The sequence below is a fragment of the Anopheles arabiensis genome, chromosome 2, assembly GCF_016920715.1.
Source record: "Anopheles arabiensis isolate DONGOLA chromosome 2, AaraD3, whole genome shotgun sequence".
Lineage (NCBI taxonomy): Eukaryota > Metazoa > Arthropoda > Insecta > Diptera > Culicidae > Anopheles > Anopheles arabiensis.
In genome coordinates, this window is record NC_053517.1 from 56921028 (window position 1) to 56938388 (window position 17361).

Here is a 17361-nt window from a genome sequence, read left to right on the forward strand (position 1 = left end):
CATTCTTAACCTGCCGAAAATAGGTATACTGCCGAAAACTGGTACATTTACCCTTGGGTAACTGTACCAGTTTTCGGCAGTGTACCTATTTTCGGTATACTGCCGAAAACTGGTACATTTACCCTTGAGTAACTGTAACAGTTTTCGGCAGTGTACCTATTTTCGGCAGGGTAGCTAAAAACGTGAAATTCTGCACAAATGTGGTAAAAAATTTCATAAAACAATTTTGTAGTGAAAGTGTAATTATTTGATATTCACATACGAAGGCTCACACCATTTCATTACGTATTTTTCAAAATATCAAATAAATTGTGCTTTTTTCGGCAGTTTTGCTGTCAGCCAATGGTTCGGCAGGTTTTGTGATTAAGAGAATCAGAACAGTAAAACAATGAAAAAGTTATGTATATTAAAGATTTTATGCTTATTTAATTTATTCTAACTTGTTTGGAATTTTAAAATCACGATAAACAGGTTATTTTTCACTTTAAATGCTGCCGAAAATAGGTACACAGTAAATGTTCATTTTTTGAAAGCTCAATGTTGTGGGCTCCTGCCGAAACTCGGAACAATAACACACTTTGAATTTGGCTGAATATTTCTTTAACAAGTGATCAGAACACTACAATTCGTATATCGACACATAATATGACCTTTCTTGTACCAAATATCAAAAATTTTACGACAAACAATGCACTAACTTAAGAGAAAAATAAATATTTGTAAGCCAATTCGCACCGTACGCTATAACCATCAAACTGTCAATGGCTGCTCTGTTTAAACGTCGCATCAAAGTGGCTGTCAAAACGGGCCAAAATAAGCAACATAAAATTAATAATTAAAGTGCTTTTTAACACCAATCTTAGGAAAGTAAGAGTGTTAAATTGCTTTAAACATTTTTTTTTGTACATATTCACATTAATACAAACATTTTCTGACCCGTATTCGCGCTGCCGAAAATAGGAACACAGCCTGCCGAAAATAGGAACAAACTGCCGAAAATAGGAGCAAAATCAATGTTTGCATTTTCACTGATAATTATGATAAAGGGCTTTGAACCGGCAAATAAAAAATATTGTAACATACTATGATAGTTTATCAACCAGAATAACAACACTTTCAAGAAAAATAATGAAAAATATTGATGTGTGAGCAATTTTTGTGAAACTGCTGCACTAGCCTGCCGAAAACTGGTACAGTTACCCTATAAGGATTGAAAACTGGTGCAGTTTAAGGGAAGTTTAACCGTAGAGTTGGCAACCAGATTTACACACGTAAGTTGGCAACCGGCATACTCGGGTATTCCACACGTTTTGATGCAAAAAATTAACGATTTTCATAGGTAAACAATGCTTTCTATATTTTAATGCTGTAACCAAGTAATGCCGACCATATATTGTCTTCTATTTCATTTATTCATAAAGTTTTTTTCATTTTAATATAAAAATAACGGTCAAATTGAAATTTGGAATCGCTTGAATTTGACTCGAAAATAAGCACAATACGAAAAGACGAAGAAGAGAAACGTAATTCTCCATACAAAATGTATGGAATACCCGGGTATGCTGGTTGCCAAATTACGTGGTAAAGTTAAAAAAAAAAAACAAAATAAAATACTTACAAGCTGTTTAAAATTACAACTTATGCACCAAAAAATCATAAATTAAAAGTTGGGAGGCTACGGAAAATTTCAGGTAAATAAAAGCAATGAATCAAAAGTGATTTCAGTTTAAAGTTGAAAAAAACACACGGGTATCTGGTTGCCAACTTAACCGTCATGTGTACAACCGCCTACTCGGGTAAGTTTCGCATCTTTATTCCAAAATAACTTTGGATTAAAAAATAGTATCGACTTTAAATTTTAAAAATGCCTCCGAAAAGATGTTTTCTACCCATGCGCAAAAAAATAAAAAATATCAAAAATGTTTAAATGTTTTTTTTTCAATTATTTAAGTTTATAAACCCTTCACATGTACAACCGCCTACACGGGTAGGCCAAACATTTTCTATGGAAGAATAATGTTTTTCGTGGTTAAAAGCGTATATCTTTTGAATTACATGTTAGATTTGAATTAAAATTGTCTTATAGGATCACAATAATGTTTTATAACATATCGTAGTAAAGTTATAATTTAAAAAATCCTATCAATATTTTTTTTAATAAAAAATGTGTTGTAACTCCAACACCCCAACCGGCCTTGCCGCATGTTTTGCATAAGCATCCTCTTATGTCGTTTTTCTTTTCTTTCAAATGTTGTATTACAGTGTTACAATATATTTAAATTAACACGGAAATTACCTCTTACCACCATTACTGGAACCACTACAAGCAAACGAAATAGAATTGGCTGAAAGTTAACACACACATTCATGCTTTTGTCATAGTGTTACTGCCGAATAGGGATGGGTGTTTTGCCTAAAAACGAATCTATCTTCTTACGAGTGTAGCAGCTAACACCCGATGTGATTGTGTGATTGTTGAACAATTTTTTTTTATAGCTTCCTTTCAACATTATTTACTCAGCTAATTATGAATCTTCCCGATTAAAACTTTATAGATTTTTTTTGGTGCATTCTGTAAAAACCGGCTCCGGAGCCGTGAGTGCGGAGTCGTTGGTGCGGAGCCGATTTCGGAGCTGCTGGAGCGGAGTCAGCTTCGGAGCCGTGGGTGCGGAGCCGGCTCCGTTGGATTGGAGTGAAGGAGGTTCTGAAGTTGTCTGGAGCTGGTCGGAGCCGGTTTTAATAAAACATGATGAGCATATTTTATAGATCGTCAACATTTATTTTGATACAACAAGCAAAACAATTGAAAAATGTATATAAATTTTGAGATAAATGTAAGTAAAACTTAGAAAAAGACTAATCATCCACTTCAAACATGCGGCCTGGCCAGTTATGCTGGTGGAGTTAGAAAATGTTTTGATTGAAAAAAATATTGATAGGATTTGTTAAATTCTAATTTTGCTACGATATGTTATAAAACATTATTATGAACCTATAAGAAAGTTTTCATTCTAATTTAACAAGTAATTCAAAAGATATGCGCTTTTAACCACGAACAACATCATTCTTCCATACAAAATCTGTGGCCTACCCGGGTAGGCGGTTGTACGATTACATAAAATATTTGTTGCAACATCAACTGATCTTTGCCATAATCCTGATTGCCATAACAGAGCTGCCAACATCATCTGTTTGACAGATAAACAATGCGGTGTGACGCGCCTAAAGTGCGCATCATTTTTCTTCTTCCTTTTTTCTCTCACTTTGCTTTGAACTATCATCAGCGTTAAGACGTGAATAAACTCGATCCTATTATTTTGTATTGTGAACGCTCTGTAATCATTCATTTATTGTGCAAATACCTCTGCCCAACAGGTTATGGGCCCAGGGCTTTGGTGACGCAATTGTCTAGAGGTTCCTTGATAAAGAAAGGCGAGTGTCCGAGATTGCGAAATCGATTTGCCCGCGTTTGAGCGTGCTTTGGAGAAAGAAAAAGCACAATGGCGGAATCTCATGTGTCTTTGGAAAAGCTGAATGATAAGAACTACTCCATATGGAAGTTCAAAATGGAACTTCTGTTGTCACGGGAGAAAGTAAAGTCTGTGGTGACTGAAGCAAAGCCCGAAGCACCTACTGCGGCATGGCTCGCCGAAGACGAAAAAGCAAGAGCACTGATTGGCCTATCTTTGAACGATAGCCAACTCATTCATGTGATGCAGACGACTACAGCAAAAGAAATGTGGGACGCACTGAAGAGCTACCACGAGCGATCCTCCCTTTCAAGCAAGATCCATGTCATGCGCCAAATGTTTGCTACCAAGATGCCGGAAGGTGGAAACATAGATGAGCACTTGAAAGAGTTATCAACGTTGCGGCTCCGACTGATCGCATTGGGTGAGGAAATGAAGGATCCTTCATTTGTTGCTTTGATGCTATCCAGCCTGCCAAGATCGTACGACGGTTTGATCGTTGCGTTGGAGAGTAGGCCGGATGCTGACCTTACAGTGGATTTCGTAAAGGGAAAACTGCTCGACGAAGGACGACGTCGAGCGGATGGTTCGGATGAGGAGAAGGCGCTACTGTCTGGCAGTGACAGGAACAAACGTGAAAAGAACAAACGAAAGCAGTGTCACTATTGTAAAAAGGATGGACACATCCGTAAAGAATGTCGTAAATTGATGGCCGATAAAAGAAACAACACATCCACAACTAACCAAAACGCAAATTGTGCAGTCAATAGCGAAGACTTGTGTCTGTTTATCGGAAAAACACCTGATAAACGATTGTGGTGTTTTGATTCAGGAGCAACTGCCCACATGACAAGCGATGCGTCCATTCTGGTAAATATTGATGAAACGAAAAGATCAACAATTAGTTTAGCTAATGGACAGTCGATCAACTCGGCTGGTGTGGGAAACACAAAAATAGTTTCTGTAAACGGAAAAGGTACTCGTGTAAACGTGACACTGGGAAATGTGTATCATGTACCTATGCTCACTACAAATTTGCTTTCAGTAAGCAAAATAACCGACTTAGGTTTCGAAGTCGTTTTTGATAGCAAAGGCTGTCGTGTTGTGAAAGGAGAAAATGTAATGCTGGTTGGAGAACGCTCAGGTAACCTTTATAATCTAAAACATTTTTCTGAGCAAGTCCTGCTTACAGGAATAAAACACAGTGTTTCGTGTGTGCATTTATGGCACCGTCGACTTGGTCATCGGGACCTGAATGCTGTGATGAAAATCGTGAGCGACGAACTTGGCCATGGACTCAAGTTAGACCACTGTGACATGGACTCTGTGTGTGTGTCTTGCTGCCAAGGAAAAATGAGCCGGAGCTCATTTCCAAAGACGTCTACAAATCGAAGCACTGCTGTTGGGGAACTTGTTCACACCGATCTTGGCGGTCCCATGGAGGTTGCGACACCTCGTGGCAATCGTTTTTACGTCATGATGGTTGACGACTACAGCCGTTTTACGACGGTGTACCTGTTACAGCATAAGTCGGACGCAGCGGAAAAGACACGTGAATATTGTAACCTCATGAAGAATCAATTTGGATACCATCCAAAGAAGATTAGATCGGATGGCGGCGGTGAGTATTCGAATCTTTCACTGAAAAAGTTTTTTGTAGATAACGGCATCGTTCATGAGCAATCGGCCCCATACTCACCGCAACAGAATGGCGTTGCTGAACGGAGGAACCGTTATGCAGTAGAATCCGTTCGTTGCATGCTGTCGGAATCTGAAATGGAAAAGAAATACTGGGGCGAAGCGATCAGCACGGCGGTTTATCTGCAGAATCTTTTGCCTTCATCAACAGTGAACTGTACCCCTTTTGAACTATGGCATAAAAAGAAACCGTCATATGCACATCTCCGCATCTTCGGATCGACGGCATACGTTCACATTCCACAGGAGAAAAGGCGAAAACTTGACATGAAATCTGAGAAACTAATTTTTGTAGGTTACGCCGATGGACGTAAAGCTTATCGTTTTTTGAATCCTATGACAGGTCGCATCACGATAAGCAGGGATGCTAAGTTTTTGGAGTTTTGTAATTTCAAGGAAGCTGTCAAACAGGTACACACAGAATCTGGTGATAATTTTTATGTGCCGCTCGTTTTACCACCAAATACCCAAGAGAACAATGATTTGTTTTCAAGTTCACCACTGATATCAAATGAAAACTCAGAATCGGAGCCGTACGACAGTGCATCTGAAGGAGAAGATTATTCCGGTGATTCTCATGATGATGAAAATGTACGACGTTCTCAGCGCCCAACCAAAGGAATTCCTCCGGTTCGTTTGATAGAGGAAGCGAACATAATCGGAAATGCCCTTGAGGAAGAGCGTGAACCAAGGAGTTTTCACGAAGCCATTACATGCCCAAGCCGTTCGCAGTGGAAAGCTGCTATGTTAGATGAATTAAAATCTCACTCGGACAATGGAACGTGGGGTTTAGTCGAGATGCCATCAGACCGGAAGGCAGTGGGTTGCAGATGGGTATATAAAATAAAACGTGATTCGTCAGGGCAACTGTTAAAATACAAGGCGCGACTTGTTGCTCAAGGATATTCACAGAAGTATGGTCAAGATTATGACGAGGTTTTTGCACCGGTTATGAGTTATACTACACTCCGTTTGTTGCTGGCTCTGGCTTCTCGAGACAATATGAAGCTCAAACATTTCGATGTAAAAACGGCTTACCTATATGGCGATCTTGATCAAGAGTTGTTCATGAAGCAGCCTCCTGGCTACGAAGAAAAAGACAAAGAACACTACGTGTGCAGACTAAACAAGAGCATATATGGGCTAAAACAGTCAGCACGTTGCTGGAATCACAAACTGGGTGGTATTCTCCAAGAAATAGGTTTTGAGCAAAGCAGCGCTGATCTTTGCCTATATATGAAAGGCGAAAGTACTAATAAAATATACTTGCTAGTATATGTTGACGACATCGTGGTTGGCGCAAAAGATGAGAAAATCATCGATGAAGTGTACGACACACTGAAAAAGAAATTCGACATGATCAACCTGGGCGACCTAAATTATTTTTTGGGTATGGAAATCAAGTGCGAAGCAGGTAGATACAGCCTGTGTCTTAGCAGTTACATTGACCATGTGGTGGACAAGTTTGGCCTTCGTGATGCTAAAGGAGCCTATGGATAGCGGGTACATGAAAGTTCAAGACAACAACGAAGCTCTATCCGATGGATCTAAGTACAGAAGTATTGTAGGTGTACTCCTTTATATCGCTGTCTGTGCGCGCCCAGATATCGCCGTTAGTGCAGCGATATTAGGTCGGAAGGTTGAAGCTCCAACGCAAGCGGACTACGTGGCAGCTAAACGTGTCATACGATATCTAAAATCGACACGCGATTGGTGTTTGTTATATGACAAAGCTGATAGCGGTTTAACCGGCTACACGGATGCTGACTGGGCTGGCGACACTAGTACCAGAAAATCCACATCTGGATTTGTATTCCTTTATGGAGGAGGAGCAATTTCATGGGCCAGCCGAAAGCAGACATGTGTGACTTTGTCATCAATGGAGGCAGAATACGTGGCTCTAAGCGAGGCAAGCCAAGAACTTGTCTGGCTACGTGGTTTGCTAGAAGAGATGGACAATCCCCAAGATAAACCTACACGTATGTTAGAAGATAATCAGAGCTGCATAACGTTTGTAGGCTCTGAAAGATCCAGTCGTCGATCAAAACATATCGAAACAAGGGGACATTTTGTGAAGGATTTGTGTGACCGTGGAGTTTTGATACTCGAATTTTGTCCAACAGAAGACATGGTAGCTGACATCCTCACAAAGCCTTTAGGAGCTACAAAGCAACGGAAGTTTTCAGGAATGTTAGGGCTATCGGAAAAACATGGCACTATCGATTGAGGAGGAGTGTTGAAACATCAACTGATCTTTGCCATAATCCTGATTGCCATAACAGAGCTGCCAACATCATCTGTTTGACAGATAAACAATGCGGTGTGACGCGCCTAAAGTGCGCATCATTTTTCTTCTTCCTTTTTTCTCTCACTTTGCTTTGAACTATCATCAGCGTTAAGACGTGAATAAACTCGATCCTATTATTTTGTATTGTGAACGCTCTGTAATCATTCATTTATTGTGCAAATACCTCTGCCCAACAATATTTTGGTCGTACACAAGACGGTTAAAGGTTAAAATATCTTAAGATTTCGAGCAGATGATACTCGCAACCCTCCCCAAGTGACATTTGCTCGAAATTGTTTTTCCATATCTGCTCGATTAGTACTCGATACGCCTGAAATTGTGGATTTGTGTGTGATCAAGTGTGTTGAAAGCGCTAAGATTTGGTGTGTTCGTAAATTAGACTCTCTTCTATCGATGGATGATGCTGTCGAGCTCATTTTACATTCATAGCTTTGGTATTTGATGAACAACAAAAGCAATTTTTTTGTGAGGTTATTTAAAAAAAAAAAAAGATATTATTTCAGTATAAAATTGCTTCATGACCAACTATAACGATAGAAAACATCATTTCCGATCGAATCTAGAAGAAAGTAACGAAAAAACCGCATCACAGTTGATTTTACTGGACTTTTTCCAAATTCCCTTAAACTGGTGCAGTTTAAGGGAAGTTTAAGGCTCCAGTTTAAGGGAATTTGCTCGAATTCCCGATTATTCGTGCTCGAAAATGTCAGTTGGGTTGTAATGTTTAACGGGCACTTGCAACCCTCGCAATGTTTGACTGGCCACCACCAATACATTGATGGAATGGCACCCGTCAAACATTCTCGCCATGCAATTGATAGCGATTTGCGAGGGCGCGCGAGGGCTCGCACGCCATACAAGTTCACCGCCCAGAGCCCTCGCATTAAAGAGCTTGCGAGCCTTGGTAGTTTTTTCACACTTAGTTTTAGCAGTTATAATTATAGCATCTCGAGAGCAGGTATAAAAGTGCGATTTGTAGCATACTAAACACCTGAATTTTGACATTTTAGTTTTCAAAAATCCACAAAAATTTAAAAAGTGATCTTTTCGCCAAATACTACCGCACAAAAAATAATCCATACGATTTTTTAAAATATCATAAGATTTCGAGCACATGAAATCTTTCGCAACCTTCGCAATGTTTGACGGGTTGTCTTCCGGCTGATGATCCACTTCGGGTAGATGCTGGTGATCGCTGCTCCATCGGGCATGGCAAATTTTATGCTAGTTCAGCATAAAATGTGTTCTGCGATGTTTCGCTGTGCCGAACCATGGGAGGGTGCTATGATGATCTTGTGGTGTGGTTCTCGCGAGAGAAAGTAGATGTCTGCTTTGTTTCCGTTTGGCTAGAACTACACCCTATGTGTGTAACATAACTACAGTAGAACGTCGATTATCCGGAGGCGGATCAACCGGCGGGCGGTTTAACCGTGCGCATAAATGTGACAGCTGTTCAAGCGTACAGCGAACCGCGAACAGGCAAGTGGGCAACCAGTTTTTTGTACAGCTCTGTAGTGTCTAGAGGTGTTTTCGAAATTCATTTTTGTTAATGAACAGTTGTCAAACCTATAGTTATTGATTGAAATAATATTCTACTAACGATTAATCGATTGAATCAAAGTAAATTAATCATAAAACTAGTCATTTCTATAATTTTTATATGAATTTGACATTCTTTGAACCATTATCCGTGCAAATCGATTAACCGGCAACCGTCCGGTCCTGAGCTACCCGGATAATCGACGTTCTACTGTATATGGGATTTTACATGTTCGATGTCGTATTCTGTTGCTTCTAGAGCGCCGGGTTACATTATATGTCAAATTGTATATAAAATTTTATCAGCGCGTTCGACTTCATGAAGTGCAGACACGTGTAGCATATCTGCTATACAGAACATATTGCAATACACACTATCAGCCATAGACACATTGTAACACACTTTGGAAAGCCAAGCCACATCATTGTAACACATTCATTATAACACATTCAGTAAATCAGATCATACCATACTCACCCGGAAGAGCTCAGGCCACACCGTTCATATAAAAACAATTGTGACACACTTATCAGAACCAACCAAAACGTACAACATAAGCTGGAACAGTTTATGCATTTTAACCCAAAGCAGGAACAGTTTATGCATTAAACCCAAAACAGGAACTTAGTGACAAGAACCATCGTTCTTGTCAACAAAAGACAAACGTAACTAGCTGAGTGAAAACAATAACTTTCCAACATAAAACCCGGAACCAAATGTGCGAAACCCATAACTTCATTTGAGTATAAATAAAACCAATTCCAACCGTGGCAAGTCAGATTCGTTCGGACTGCCAAGATAGGACATTACGCTGCCTAAAACCTTCGCCTTCCAACTTATTTCAAGAGTTTAGTTGTGTCCCCCTTCCCAAGGTAAGGCTTTTAAACTCCAACGTTTCCAGTAAGGGAAACCCCTTTTGGGTTTCTATGATCGCCTGGACGATCAAGTGTTCAAAAGTCCGCTTCGAACAAAGTATGATTCTACATCGATACATGTCAGCGAAACACTGACCTACCGCGATGGTACTCGAGGTACAGCTATCTCCTAACGCATAACATGGCGACCGTGACTATCGTCTGAACCCATTACACACGAGCCTTAGTTGTCTTTGTTGAACTTCTGGTTCAGGTTGTTAGTGATTTCCTTATAGAGTTTAATACATTAAGTGATTTGGGAAATGGTCATATGACTTTTTGGTCAGTATTACGAAAAAATCTGAGATTTTCGGTAGGATAATTGAAAAATCGGTAATTTTAAGGGGCTCATCTGTGAGTCGGTAGCAAGGTGTTTTAAAATGACAAGGTGAAATTGTTCGGAGCAAAATGACATTTCTCGACTTGGCATAACTGTTTCGAAGGCTCCAGTATAAAAATCGGGGGGACTGGTGCGGGGTAATGAAATTTGTATGCAGAGAGTGACACACGTCTCCCACAATGTCGTCCAGCAAAAGTGATAAAATCAACTTTCTAAATACATTAGCCTTGGTCGATAGCCATATCAAAAATCGGTAGGAATACAGATAAAACGGTATTTCTGGTCACTCTGTTGGTCTGTTGAGCGCTAAATAACCCGTCAAGCAATCCGGTGGCATTTGCGAGGTTGAATGAGGGCTCGCACTTCATACAACTTCATAGTCGCAGCGACCTCGCATGGAAGAGCTTGCGAGCTTTTTTGACATTGGATTTTTGACTAGCCGCACACATGACCAAGAAAAAACATATTTTAAAATTTAAATGACCAAAAATTGATCACACATTTATTCTTGATGTGCCTTTCCCTTTTTCCCTTCTTTGGCCTTCTTTCGCACCACTTCCTTTGACTTGCGCGCTCCGTTCCGTCGCTCCTGTTTTGTACGTGGTAGGCTCTTTATTGGTGGTTGTATATATAGGCGAAAGGCCATGAGAGTGACAAAATGCTGTCAATTTTTTCAAAACGTGAGCTTTTGTCACTTGTTTTAGCTTTTGTCAAAATTTTGTAACCTGGACCAGCCAGGAAATAAAGTTGACAAAAGTTGACAAAAAGTGACAAAATTTGACGTTCGTGAAAAAGCGTAAACAAACAGCTATTTGGCGCAGTTGTGGCCCATTGCTATGATAATAATGCTAAAATGCATGATTCTAATTTATTTATGTACCTATTTCGTGCTTCTTAAACAAAATATCGATGATATTCAGATGTTGGAGCTTTTTGTCGCGCTTGTGTATGTTTTTGGTGCGGCCACGAGAAAAGCTCTTTTTTGCAGTTGACAAGCAATTTTGACAAAGTTGAAATTTTTTTCAACATGTTGTCACCTCCGTGGCCATGCGCTATATGCTCTGTGTATATTGATTTACCTGTGACCTTGCCCATGCGCGAACCGATCAATTCTGGAGTTGAAGTTATACTGGGCCATGTTCGTGCATTCCGTTGCGTGCCGTTTCTGATAAGACTATTTGATTGCCATGCCGATTAAGTGTTAAGAAGCTAATATGAAACAAGCGTAGGTGATGGTTTTATGTCGAACTCTGAAATTTATCTTTTCATTATTTATGATCCTTTGATGTTGATTTTAAATCTATGTAGGATAGTTTTAACCATGTGAGAAAATGTATCAATGAGTGAAAAAAATATCTCGATTTTGGGAAATGGACTCACAATTTAGTGGGATTTGGCAATTATAATTTATTTTGGAGATAATGTACGGATAGGGATAAAATGCATATTGATAACTTTTATCTTATGTATGCACAAAAATAAATCACAATATGGGACATAACGACACATGCTGTTGAACAACGTATTGGTTTATTCATTTAATTAAATGATTACAAATACAGACGCACCCGCATTTTGTGTATTAAGTTAAGATCCCCACTGAGGAGATCACTTGAGAAAACAAGCAGTCGAGCTGTCACATTAAGAATTAATTATCCTAAATATTGTTTTAAGAAGCGCACTTTATTGGTCTGCTGCTCACGGCGTGGCAATGGGAACTGAGGGTGACGTGTTCCTGTCTTCTTCTACCTTAAACATGTGCTTTTTGTGACAATACGTATTTGTGACATTTTGACAGTTGTGCGATGTTTTGCAGCCATAATGCTTTAATTAATGCCAATAGGTAGACAAAAATGTTTAAAACAGGTTTACACTCTCACTTTCCTAAGAATGGCGTGAAAAAGTACTTAAATTACTAATTTTATGTTGCCCATTTTGGGCATTTTGTTGGCAATTTTTACAGTCACTTTGATGTGAGTTGCAAACTAAGTAGGCGTTGACAGTCTGGCGGCTGCATAGTACGGCACCGACTGGCTCACTTATTATTATGTTTCTCTCAAGTTATTGGATAATTTATAGTGAAATTTGTGATATTTGATACAAAAATGAGGTTTTATGTGTCAACATACGCCTTACATTTTTCTGATCAAGTTTTAAATGAATATTCAACGAAATCAAAAGTGTGTTTTGGTTTCAAGTTTCGGCAGTAGCCCAAAGCATTGGTCTGTCAAAAATAAACATTTACCGTGTACCAATTTTCGGCAGCATATAAAGTGAATTATTACTTGTTTTTAGTGATTTTAAAATTCTAAGCGTGATAGTATAAATTCTGCAACTCTATGGTTCATAAAAACCATACTTTTTTTGTTTAGGTGCTCTGATTCTGTTAATAATGAAACCTGCCGAACTATTGGCTAACAGCAAATCTGCCGAAACATGTTGAACTCTGCACATTTTGCTTGATATTTTGTAAAATATGCATGGAAATGATGTGAAATTTCGTATATGAATAACAAATGAGCATATAATTAATAGTAAAAAATATGTGTTGATACAATTTTCAACGCGTTTTTGAGTAATTACACGTTTCTAGTTACCCTGCCGAAAACAGGTACCTTGCCGAATATTGGTACCTCTCCATTCTCACGATCATCTTTCTCTCACTTTTTCTCCTATTTCATGGTTCAGGTTCTTTAGCCGCCTCTACGAATACGGCCGCCTTTATCAGCTGCAATCGACGGCCTCTATCATAGCGGCGAGGGTCACTACATCTGATTCAAAGCTGATTATATCCGCTGTCGCTGCACTACTTGCCTGTTTGTTAAAGGAGCACCATTAGAAAAATGCTGTGCATGACGGACAAACTGTAAACGATAATCACATACTCGCACACATATTGCGAAACATTTAAAAAAGGAATTGCAATCTGTTCCTTAAACCGCACTTTATACATGAAACTCGTTGAAAACTTTAGGGGGCTTACGATGAGTGCTTGACACCATTCCGGGGTTCTTCAGTAACAGGCCACTGCAACCACTGCAGTACGTCGAGAAAATCGATATATCTGAGGGAATAATCAACATTTGCTATAGACACCAGGTTAAGATGTAGCGATTGTATACCGAAAAGGAACTCACTTGTATGCGTTTGCTTGTGCCATGAAAATTTAACCGGGTGCCGCATCGTGCCGGGCGGTTGAAATCCGTTTTGCCTCAGTCCGGCCAGGCCCAAGGCTGTCGCTTAATGTATTTGTTGCTTCTGCTGCCATTAGCAGTACTCTATGAATCGGGTTGGCCGGGGCCACCAAGGATTTATACGTGTTGTGCTGGTAAAGCCAATGGCCAGACTCATCGTCAAACAGCTGTCCTCATTGTGCTTCCCAATTCCGGAGGATTCAGACATCAGCGCCCTGCCTGACCCTGAGAAAAGCTGGCTGCAAAAAAGGAAAAAAAAACAACACGATTAGCACCAAAGGAACTAGCTTTACCAATCCATCTTCATCTTCTTTGGTGGTTCGCTCATAACATACCAAATGATGCACAACAATCGCACACACCTGTGGTAGGCACGTATTCATTTCATTCAGTTCCACTGGCTGTAAGTTAAAAGAGGCCAATGTTTATCAAAAGAATGCTACATGGTGGGGGCGATCCCGTGGTACAGTCGTCAACTCGAACGACTCAGAATGGACCGTCCCCCCGAAGCAAGGATTGACTATTCGGCTACTTGATAATAAATTAAGTCTCCAATGCCTGTTAGGCCGGCATGTCCGCGTAGGACGTTACGCCAAACAGTAGAAGTAGAAGCTACATGATTACGATTATTGTGCCTGATCGCCTACGAAAGTCGATAAAATTTATCCGATCGGTTAATATGCTCGAATCCACCGGTGGAATTTATTTTCCACAGGTGGAAAATTTCTCCACTGGTGGATAACTCTTTCTGATTCGAGTTGCCATTGGTTTTGCCTATCTGTCAATCACACTTTTGTTTACATTCAGAGGTGTTGTTTTGCGGAATGAATAAAATAGTAAATTTGGCTTATTTACGGACCATCTAGTGAAGAATCCACACCAGAAGTGGCCTTAGACAGTACCGACTGTAAGCCTGTTCAAACAATCTGGGTAAAGTGTAAAACGGGTTGTTGACTGAACAAGTCTAGATGAAACAAAATCGTATGAACTCGAGGACGAGGTTTGAATCCTTTCTGAACTAGCCGCCTTTGCAGACCCTTGTCCTGTGTCATGTATCATGTGCGCCCATCAACTCCAGCCACCGCGAACATTGGATCCGTTAACGTCCGTATTTTACGCTCTCGTGCAAAAATATTTTGGAACAACGCGGTATAATTATTTCGTGCAATAAGGACGTGCAGTCCATTATCATGGGCTTAATGACTGACGCCTCCAAGTCATCTGGCCACTTAAATTTAAACCTACTACGCCCTCTCCGCAATGGCGGATTTAACGGTAAGCGAACTGAGTGGCCGCGGGAGGCCCCGTGGATAATAAGTGCAGCATATATGGTGTGTACAGTAGTTTCATCGCGGGACTCCGTGAATGATAGAGGCTCCATGGACGAAGGGACTCAAAGACTAAAGGGGGGCTAAATCCCATATATGAGGGATTCCGACCAATAGCCCCCACTCCAAAAAAAAAAAAATTAAAGCCTATTTGATTCAAAGCCAAGTGACGAAGTCCACCCCCCCCACCCCACAAAACCTGGGTCGTTCGTTTCCATGCGTTTAACACGGCCTGTCCACTGAAGCCTGGCGTGCTTGATACGACAATGAGTGTGCTTCTACACATACGATGATGATTTCGCAGGAATCTTTCGCAGGACAAATTCGTTTAAATGGATGAACAAAAAAGTCATTGGGTGACGCGTTTGTCACAAGGCGTGGAACTTAGCGATGTGTGAGTCAATCCGAATATTCCCGGGCTGTATCCATCCATAAGCGATCCCCAGTTTTTGGGGATAATCCGGAAGGTACAAGTAGGCACAACAACTTCGATATGTGCAACGCAACGCAAACAATTACGACCGGAACTCGCCGCTCCAGCGGATAGGAGTTGCTTTTAATTTTTTGTACCTAGTGATCCTAATGATCTTCTCAATCTCGTTGCATTTACGTGTTGGAACTGATTCTAGCATGCTATAAGGCCATAGCATAACGTTGGATAAAAGAGAAGGATTAGCAGAAAAGGATTTCTACATGTTATAAATTTATGTGTTGATTTGATGTTGATTGTTTATAAAAAACAAGTAAATTTATATTATATAAAAAACCATATTTTAACTAAATTGAGTGATAAAACATCTCAAATAACTCAAACAGCCATAAAATATCCTTTTTGTGAACTTTTAAACATGGTTTTTAATATTATTTAGTTTTCCACTGTTATATCAACTGGGGTGGAGCAGTAGATATGGCTAACCGACTGAAATGGTTTTTTTATATGAAGTTTTCAACTGCATATCCCACTGCTCGACTTTTTAACCACGTTGCTATGGTGGCAAACACCATTCCACTCCACTGCCAAACCGATCGGTTAGCAAAGATTCTGATTGAGAAAACGCAATTGGATAATGTGGTGATTTCCGAAAATTTTTTTATTAATAACAGCTTTTTATTTCGTCCAATCGAATAGTTGCGTCCATCCTTGCTAAGATCAATCACAAGACTGACGATTTTCCTCCTCTCCTCGAAAAGCCTAATATTTTGACTCTTCCGTACGAACGGATGTATCGCCTCTCGCTATCTCACTCTCTCTGCGATTAGCCTGATATTTATTTTGAATGCGCCGATAGTTTTCGTTAATCGCTATTCTATGGTAAATATTTTCATGTTTCTACTTAATAAACTTATATTTGTATGTTCCTATCTGATTATCTGATTATCTGATCATCATTAAATGATTGTTAATTGCATAATTCGAATCTATGATGTATATTTATTTTCCTTCCTGCTCTCGATCCCTACAGATAACAATGGAATTTTGCTAATCGATCGACTAAATTATCCACTTTCATCCTTTATTTTTCACTTCACCACATTAGATTTATACCAAAAATTATTGAAAAACTTTCCACTTTATCTACAGTCAAATTTGTTTACATTTTACATAGGCAGTAAGCCAGGCAGGAGCCGACATATACAGCGTTTGAATGATTTTTATTTGTTTACTCAAAATGTTTGGATGTTTTATTAATCAATCCCACGATTTATTGAGCGAATCCCATTATTACTGGATGATTTGCATGGAATTGTCATCAATTGTAAAAAATGATTCGAAAATCTATGGATTACAGTGAATAAATCATGCGACAAAACCAAACAAATACGGAACTAACCATCAAGTTGTAGGAAAACCTGTAAAGCCAGCCTTGCGCACCAACACACTGAAAGGTATTATGCAAGAAGTCATACGAACATAGCCGAGGGTTCAGTGAAGGGAGGGTTGAAAGCTTGGCTGGCGAGTACTGTTCTATGCGGAAGCGAGACAACTAAAGAGTGAGAGACTATTAGAGCAAGAGATCCCCAAAAAACCCTCGCATTGCTTCGCGGGAAGATCCGTTTGGACCATGCCGCTCATACGTAGGACAGACTGATAGCTATGACCATTTGGGGTAAATGCAGGCCTGGGCCGCCAGCGATTGTCTTATTTGAACATTATTGATAGTCCTTCTTTTTTCAGTACATGTTTGTCCCTTTAGTTTGGAAATCTTTACAGCTTTTATTTGTGTATAGTGTTGTCATACCAATCGTGTTCGAAGTTTCCTATAACAACAGTCAAGGCTGTTTACTAAATGTTTTGTCTTTTTCTAGTTTTTATGAATTTTTTATTTACTTTCAACCTCTGTAATTTAAAAATACCTCTTAGTTGACATTCTCATCGCCTCTAAAATAAGAGAAAGAAGACTGTAGTTGAAAACGATTCAGACGTTGAGTTGACTGCGATCCATTCTCATGGATTGCGATCCATAGCAAACGGCTAAAGATTCAAGGGAAAGTGAGAACAGAATTTATACAGTACTACCCAGCCTGATAGTCAGTTCTACGGGGCGATAGTCCATTCTGGGCTTGAACC